Source organism: Lampetra fluviatilis, chromosome 5 (genome assembly GCF_964198595.1).
Source record: "Lampetra fluviatilis chromosome 5, kcLamFluv1.1, whole genome shotgun sequence".
Classification (NCBI taxonomy): Eukaryota; Metazoa; Chordata; class Hyperoartia; order Petromyzontiformes; family Petromyzontidae; genus Lampetra; species Lampetra fluviatilis.
In genome coordinates this window covers 10,762,245-10,770,915 of record NC_136279.1, presented here as the reverse complement: position 1 = coordinate 10,770,915, position 8,671 = coordinate 10,762,245, and positions in this window count along the sequence as shown.

The window sequence follows — 8,671 nt, the reverse complement described above, 5'->3', positions numbered from 1 at the left end:
TAATGCATTTACCGCAGTAAACACAACACCATGCCCGCTCACGATTTCCTCTCGGGAAAACGTTGATGTCTGGTCACAGTGTCCAAGTAGACACAAAGTGCTTCCCACAAATGAACCACAATACCTTGCTGATCTCGTCAAGGAACATAAACCATGACGCGAACTCCAGTCATCCTCGCTTTTGGCTCGCCATAGAACAAAGACGGTCACTGCATCGCGCTTTTGGGTGCGCTTGTGCGGCCGTGTGGAATGCTCTTTCTTCCGATATTAGGAAGCCACTGGAGCTATGCACTTTTAAATCTAGATTGAAAACTAATTTCTTTAAAACTGCTTTTTATATTTAGTTTGTTGTCCTTCCCGCGCACCTCCCGATTAGCACGGTTGGCTACGTACGGTGCGAAAGAAGTTCAACATACATACAGACCCAGTAGTTGTTTTTTGCTTGATTGCCGTTTTTAAAGTGGTAGGCATCGTTTGGCTGCCTACCATTGGAAATGAAGTCGCGCGGGCTGATATGACTCGAGGTTCCACAGGTATGGTTACCACCTGTCCGTGTCAAACCCACACAGGTGGCAAACTGAGAAATATGTCTGGATTTGGTCTGTGGAAAGTGGTGGCAACCCAAGCCGTAAGTTCTCCATCCCGTTGTACGGGAATCGTGAATTATTGCATCACACTCGTCATTGTGCAAATGAGTGTTTGCATGCATGCTGCGTAGGACGTGCTTTGCAATGCATCTTGTATGGTCAGTTGGTCTGGTGATGTGACATCAGTTTCAACCACTGATCCAGAGAGCTTGGCACAGTACAGTAGTGAGAATAATAGATTGTCTAAGGCAGGCAGTACCTATCAAGCACTGCTCTGCACTATGCTTTGCCTATGCTTTTTAGCCAAGAAAGGATTGTTCTTCTGAAAACTTGTATTTACAATCATTCCATTAACCTTATTGTGAAATGTTGCTGTTACAGCCCATTTGTCAATCCTCTGCTGAAGGCCTCGCCACACTCTGCTAGTCACAAGGGTTGTTTGACCGTACTTCACCACCCTGGTTAATGTGGGTCGGTGATGCTATAGCCATGGTTGGAAATCATACTCAGATTGCTGAGCTCATAGCGCACTGCCTGAATAATGACCGTGCCACCGTACTCCCTTGGCAATGTTATTATTCCCAGACTTCATCCAGCAATGGATTGACAAATGGCTATAAAATATTAATCTTATTGTAATTAAAAAGTTTTTCTTTTTACCAGAAATATACTGTATGTATTGCTCCATAAAGATCTGAACTGGCCTAACGTGTTGCATTAAAAGCAGTGAGATGGCTCAATAAACGAAAGATACCTCTTCATTAACTGTGCTATTTTTGCCTATCACACATGCTCTGATGAAACATTATGTGTTTGTTGTTTGAGTCTGTGGGTTGGTGACTACATGGGCGCAGACGTTTCGGCAAGTAAACATTTGAATGAACAATAATAACAGATCACACATCCTCTATCTTCACCCGCATTCGACAGAGCGAAACAATACACGTGGTTTTACAGCCTACCTTATATACGTTATGCATTTTCTGTGCTTTTGTTTTATCCAAGCTGCTTCCCCTGCTGTTACCCCGGATCAGGGGTCCCCAACCGAAATAACAAGATGAGACATTTTTTTTTAAATAATTCAGCAAGAAAACACATTCCTGCGGAGGGAGCTGGTAGGAACGTTGGGTTGCTCGGTAAATGGCCAGGGTCAACGGCGGCGTGGTGTATTCCGCAAATACGGCCGACTGTGAGGGCGGGCACAAGCCGGCGTGAGTAGGTTAAACGTTGAGTTTTATAAGGGCACCACGGGGTGACCAGCCCCTCCCCACTCTCCCCACCCAGCCCCTCCCCACCCTCCCCTCTCCACCCAGCCCCACCCCTCCCATTTTTGGATGCACGACGGACGGACGGACACAATAATCCCCTGTGGGCTGGTGGAACCAGGTGGCTCCTACCAGTAATAACCCCCTCGTTATTTCAAGAACCGCGATGCGCGTGAATAACGTAAAGAAACCGTCCTTAGAGAGCCGCACGTCGGGTCCAGAGCCGCAGGTTGCTGATCCCTGCCCCAGATAATAGAGAGAACACCTCGAGTCGTGTTTCACCGATGCCGGCCCCCAGGCATTCTAATCTTGCGCCATAAATCCATCTCCCCCGTCACCCTCAACCATAAATATTTACACGGTTTAAAAAAAAAACGCGATTGTGACCATAAACGTAACGCGGACCGACGTCACGTTTCATTTGGTGACCCTTGCAACTCTTAGAAAAGTTTCGAAGATGCCTCGCATACTTGCAACTATAAAGTAAACCGCGGTATTCAATGGATGCTGTTGTTCCGCATTGTTCATGCATGTCAAAGAATTTTCTATGGTTGCTTGGATAAAAACATTTTTAAATCCGGTTTGACTCCATCTAGGCATGTATTTATATGTGAATTTGTGTTTTACTGTGTAATTTTTTTTATATATATAAAATATGTTTTATTCCTCGTCTTCTCTCACATCATACATTGCAACATGCTGACGTTCCAGACGGAATTACTCGGGGCATCGACGGTATCAGGCACAGGGGACTCATCAGAGCAAGTGGTGGTGGGGGGCGGAATTTATTGTGTATTTAAACAATTCAATTTCGCCAGGGATCAGGATATGTTTCCTCAATGAGGACTTTCGAACATATTTGGGAAGCCACATATTGACACATACACACCTTAATGTGAGTTAACAACGCAAACAAACCCGTGGGCTCGTCTTTAACACACGAACGTATTGTCTACAGTACGTGCGCGTGTGTGTACATGTAATTGCAGGGAATAAGATTATTACCGAACTGAGTGTAGATGTCAAATTTGGGGCACAATACTGCAAAATTAGTGCTCGTGACCATTGGATCAGTCCTGGCATGATGCCTTGCATGTCAGGTGACATCGCCATACCGCATGTATATGGCAAATAGCGTGAATTTAGACGACCAACTCAAAAATATAACCAAAATGTCGCCATATTATATCCTACAGCAGCAGGTCAATGAGACAACTATACACTGGTTTCATCCTCGTTAGACATCATCAGTACACGACAGTATAGCCATCGTTGCCTTGGGGCTCAGGGGCTTAATGCGGCCAAGCCCTGCCTGATTACTACGGGAACAGTTTTGCAAACTTTTTCATCAAACGAATTTGTCAAGATTTACATAAAGTGTTAGAATTGGTTTACCCGCTTCGTATCACGAACGCCACTGGTTACGTGGATTAATGGGTTTGATATTTTACAAACGTGTGTGCCTTGACATGTCTTCACCATTCGTGCAAAGGCAGGTAGAGCAGTGGCACATGAGTTAGCGCGTGCACAGCACTATGAACATGGCCACCTGAGTTCGATCCTGGGAAACCGCCACATCATCATCTGACAATGACCACAGCATGCCGAAGTGGGATTCTGTGGGAACAGGATGATGCTGTATTAAATGAAAGTATTCGTGTTAATAAAAACGTTAATAATTTACTCGCCTCAGCCCCAGAGGTCTCTTGGAGCCGAGTTTCAAGTCATTTATCAAGCAGCTTAATTGCAAATCAAATACGTGGATGCTTTGTGTAGACTATGGATTAATTGTTTGCGTTGGATAATAATTGATTAAAAAGTTAGAAGGTAAAGGTGTAGCCCCTCCCTCTAGACTGCAGCGGTCTCCAACCTTTCTGGCACCAGGTGAGCGGTTTCGTGGAAGACAATTTTTTCACGGACTGGGGGGGGGGGTCATCATTGGGTCTTTCCCCCTTTTCAAAGAAGCTCTCCAGCAACGTTCATTATTATTATTTTTAATTACACGCTTTTTATTAATTCACTCTCTGTTGTTGTATCCTCAAATCTTGTAACTCAATTTTAACCCACTTCCCAATGTGGTATCGACTGCAAACTTGGTATACTTATGTCATACTGATGACAATAGTATATTCTATCATTAAAATACAAATATATTTTTAAACATTATTTTTTAGATGTTATGTTTCGGCTTGGGTCTAATTGTCCACGCTCAACTCACGTTAACTGTAAATCACCATGGCCCCTTACGTGATGGCAAGCTGCGGGGCCACTTCCTGGAGTCGTGGAGTTCTTCCATTACGAGTACGGTGCATTTCATGAAAGCGTGTTTAAAAAATTTTTTATATTACTTATTTTTTACTCATTTTGGCTCTGGGTTAGCAGCTTGTGGGCTTATCAACACTGCGACTGAGACAAGTGCGCAGTGCGGGATAGAGGCGCGGACGGAAGTGGTGAATAATAAAACAATGGGGGCGGGCCACGCGCTGACTCGCCGCTCTCACCGCCTGCTGCTGCTGCTGTGCGGCCCGGTTCCTAACAGGACACGGGCCGGTATCGTCCGTGGGTTTACATTTTCAGTTTCATTTATTTGGTATAACCCTGTGAGCCATTCGGCTCTTGAATAGGGTGCAACCGCAACAAACAAAGACATGAACAAGAAAACATCTTAAAGTGACTATGTGCAAACAGAAAAATCCAGGAAAAAACAGCAATTTTTTCCAGAAAAAACACCGTACACCAACGCTGTGTGCAAAAATCCCAGTGGGTTGGGGACCCCTGCTCTCGAGCACCCGAGTCGGGTATTTGGTCTACTCTTCCACGCTCGCAGATGTTTTGTAAGAGGTAGTAGTACCCACAATATATGCCACCACATGTCACCTGCCGGCTGTACCCATTTATACTGCTGGGTGGACAGAGGTGGGGGGTGGGAATCTTTCCCATAATTGCTTCACGCTTAAATATGCATTATGTGGCTATACGTCTACTCTCCTCTCCATTCTTATTGTTAAAAGCTGGTGTCACCAGAACAATGGATCCATATCTGAGTAACCCTCAACAATCGTAACCTGTGCCTCCCACCCAAACCCAATGCTCTAGGAATATCCCCCCCCCACTTCCCGTATAAGATCAAACACAAAGATCCCCCGTATAGCCTTAACAGACTGTAGGGGCAAGTGCTGTTAGCGAGCACCTATGAAGGCCGGAACGGTACACGAGGGGGTGGGTGGCCAGCACCACGCCCGACCGCCTTTGTCTCCCCAGTGCCGATGTTTACACACCGCACCAGGTACTCATTTGAGGCTGAATAGACCTAGGGGAGGCCCAGGACCGGTTCAGATAATCGTCACTGGTGCTGGCCGTGAGCGGGAATCGAACTAGGGGTCGCCGGGTTCAGGGCGCAGCGTGCTAACCACTACACTACCGCTCCCCACCCGTATAAGATCACCCCCCAGCTAACATGGGGAGCTCATCAACCTTTTACATAACCGCCACCTCTACTCCTCCCCACCTCACCTCACCTCTACCCCCCTTCTCACCCCCATACCCTTCCCCCACCCCCCTCCAAACGAGTGCAAGAAACATAGCACATTCCTGCGGAGGGAGCTGGTAGGAACGTTGGGTTGCTCGGTCAATGGCCAGGGTAAACGGCGGCGTGGTGTATTCCGCAAATATGCCCGACTATGAGGGCGGGCACAAGCCGGCGTGAGTAGGTTACACGTTGAGTTTTATAAGGGCACCACGGGGTGACCAGCCCCTCCCCACCCAGCCCCTCCCCACCCGCCCCACCCAGCCCCTCCCCACCCAGCCCCACCCAGCCCCACCCAGCCCCTCCCCACCCAGCCCCTCCCTCCCCACACAGCCCCTCCCTGCACGACGGACGGACACAATAATCCCCTGTGGGCTGGTGTAACCAGAAGGTTCCTACCAGTAAAACCATCCCTTTGGGTTCCCATCAATCGACTCTTGAGCCCAACGAAACAATGATGTGAATTGTTGCAAAGGTACCATGTTTTTTGACAATGGAAACAAATAAACATTTAAAACTACAAAAAAGCTGGCGTTTGTCACGTTGGCTTTGTATTCGACACTGAAAGTCGTCACACCAGTGATTACAAAGTGCTGCGTCCAAGCGTGATGTGTCAGTGCTGAATTATTAAACCCCATCATTTGATACCACAAACATGGGTCCCTCCAGAACTGCTTTGCCAGTGGAATAATTACATTTGCGTTATGTTCACCTTATGACATTATATTCCTGTGAAGCCATGACCTTAATGTTTGGAGTACAAAAAGTTTTTTTTTTAAATACACTGTGTATGGCACATTTGTACCAATATTGAGGAATAAAATAGTTTGAATTTACAGCCCTTTTGTCAATCCACTGTTGGATGAATGCCTTGGCACACCGTGTTGGTGAATGGGGGAAGTTTGACCATACTTCAGGACGCTGGTCAGTGTAGGTTGGTGAAGGTGGTTGATCCCTGGACTGGTTCAGATATCATTTGCCAATGTTGTTAGCCCTGGCCAGGATTCTTATAAAAAAAAAGTTTAAAATTAAAATTAAATTAAACTTTTACTTTACCAGGTAAGGCCCACTGAACTATACAGTCCTTTTTCAGAAGCAACCTGGCCACAAATGAGAGCCCAACGCTGTGGCTTATCATGTGGAAATGTATAGCAACCAATTACTCTTAAGCAAATGTCCATAAATGTGAAGGGAACAACCGGAGGACCCGGAGAAAAAACCACGCGACCATGGAGAGAATATGGAAAATCCATATATACAGGCGCCAGGGTTGGGATCGAACCCACGACCTGCTGCATACCTGGCAAGGAGGTTAACATCTCGCCACCGTGGCACCAAACTCAGGTCATCGGGTTCATCGCGCGGCCCACTATGTGTGTGTGCCGAACTTCTTTCACACCCTACGTAGCCAAACCATGCAAATCGGAGGTGCACTAACCAGTGCGCCACCTTTCCACCCACAATTTCCATTTCTCACCTCGTAAATTGTAGATCGTATCCCTGAGTAGTTGTACATGTCTGTAGGATGTTGCATAACTGACTGGCTTTCAAAAAATGGGCAGGTTACATCCAAGCTTCCAAACACTAGCCTCAGTTATTTTGAAGAATGACACAAACACAAAATACACACGTCCATTATACCTTAACAACAGCTTTGACGGATCACATTGTGCAATATTTGTGGAAAAATGTTTGCTTTGCAAGGTTAAGTTTAAAAGTCACTTCTTCCTGCGAATCACAGTGGCTACTTGTTTAAAGAGCATGCGTTAAAAGTTGGTGTGGGGAATTCTTAACGGCTTGGCATACGCCCATACTTTTAAGCCTGGTATATGCCAATACTTTTAAGCCTAGTATACGCCCTTTTAAACTCTTATGCTGAAATCACAACATTAACTTTTTTTAATCTCTTGAACAATAAACAGAGCACTCAATAGCGTGTGGTTGAAATCTAAAATGAATTTGCATGGCATGTGACAATGAGTTACGATACTTTCTATCAATGCTACCTCACCAAAATTTGCAAACGAGAAGTTAAATATTAACTAATGGTAATATTAACATTTATTTTAAAGACTGTTTGCTCTCCTTCAAGGCCTGATGGCAATAATACGGGACAGCATTTTTGAGGCATTTCCCACTGTTTTAAGTTAACTTGCAACACCAGTCAAATAACGCCAAAATATCTAATTTCCCTACAACTGCAAAACACAACACAAATAACCCACACTATGTTTTTGTTCTGCCTAGGGGAGGAGCAACGAAGCCACAGTATGTTGTGAACATTCTTCAATATGGAGCTCTAATTATAAATGTAAGTGGTACAAAAAGTTGTGAGAATCATCGAAAAGGAGATGCCAGCGACCATTAGCAATGTATGTATGTTGAACTTCTTTCACACCGTACGCAGCCAACCGTGATAATTGGAGGTGCATGAATCAGCTACTTATAGTACACGTTGATGATACTCAAACTCTCATGGGAAAAATATTATCGGTTGATTTGTCCCTTACAGTATTTATACTTCGTCTATTGCAAGGTGCAGTGGTGACACATGGGTTATAGTACTATGCTGCTATGTATGTAATTGAACTTCTTTCGCACCGTACTTAATCAACCGCGTTAATCTGAGGTGCGGGGGAAGAACCCAATGACCTTGCGTTCGAAGCCAGGCCATGGCTAACATCAGCGGAAAGTGATATCTGAACCGGCCATGTGGCCCACTTCACCAACCCACACTGACCAGGAGAGGTGAAATATGGTGAAACAACCCCGATGATGGAAACAGCATGGGGAGGCCTTCAACCAGCAGTGGTTTAACATGACGGATCTTCAAAAAAACGAAAATCAAGCAACATGCTGTCATTGCATATTTTACACAAGTTTAAGCGGCGATTCATTCCCAGGAATGAGACCCATATTTTACCATTCTGGCCCCGAGTGCAACCACAGTACATGCAGTGGAAACATTAAACTTCTCAAATAACCAAATAAACTCAAGTCAGAGTGATCTGCGGTCAACATCATGTGCACAATTGTTTGGCGGTTATTGACTTTTCATGCCTCACAGGGAGACAACCACAGGTCAATATTATGGAGACTTACTGCACCGACTGCTCTAGTGAATTAAAAAAAGCCCCTTCGACAGATGAAGGGCACACCCCTCGCTTCTGCATAACAATGCCCCAGCACACAGAGAGATAGTCTCGGATTCCGATTCCGGTAAGGAATGCCACTTCGAGAAACTTCCGCATATGCGGTCTCTCCTCCAGGCAGGGCACACAACGGCCTCCACG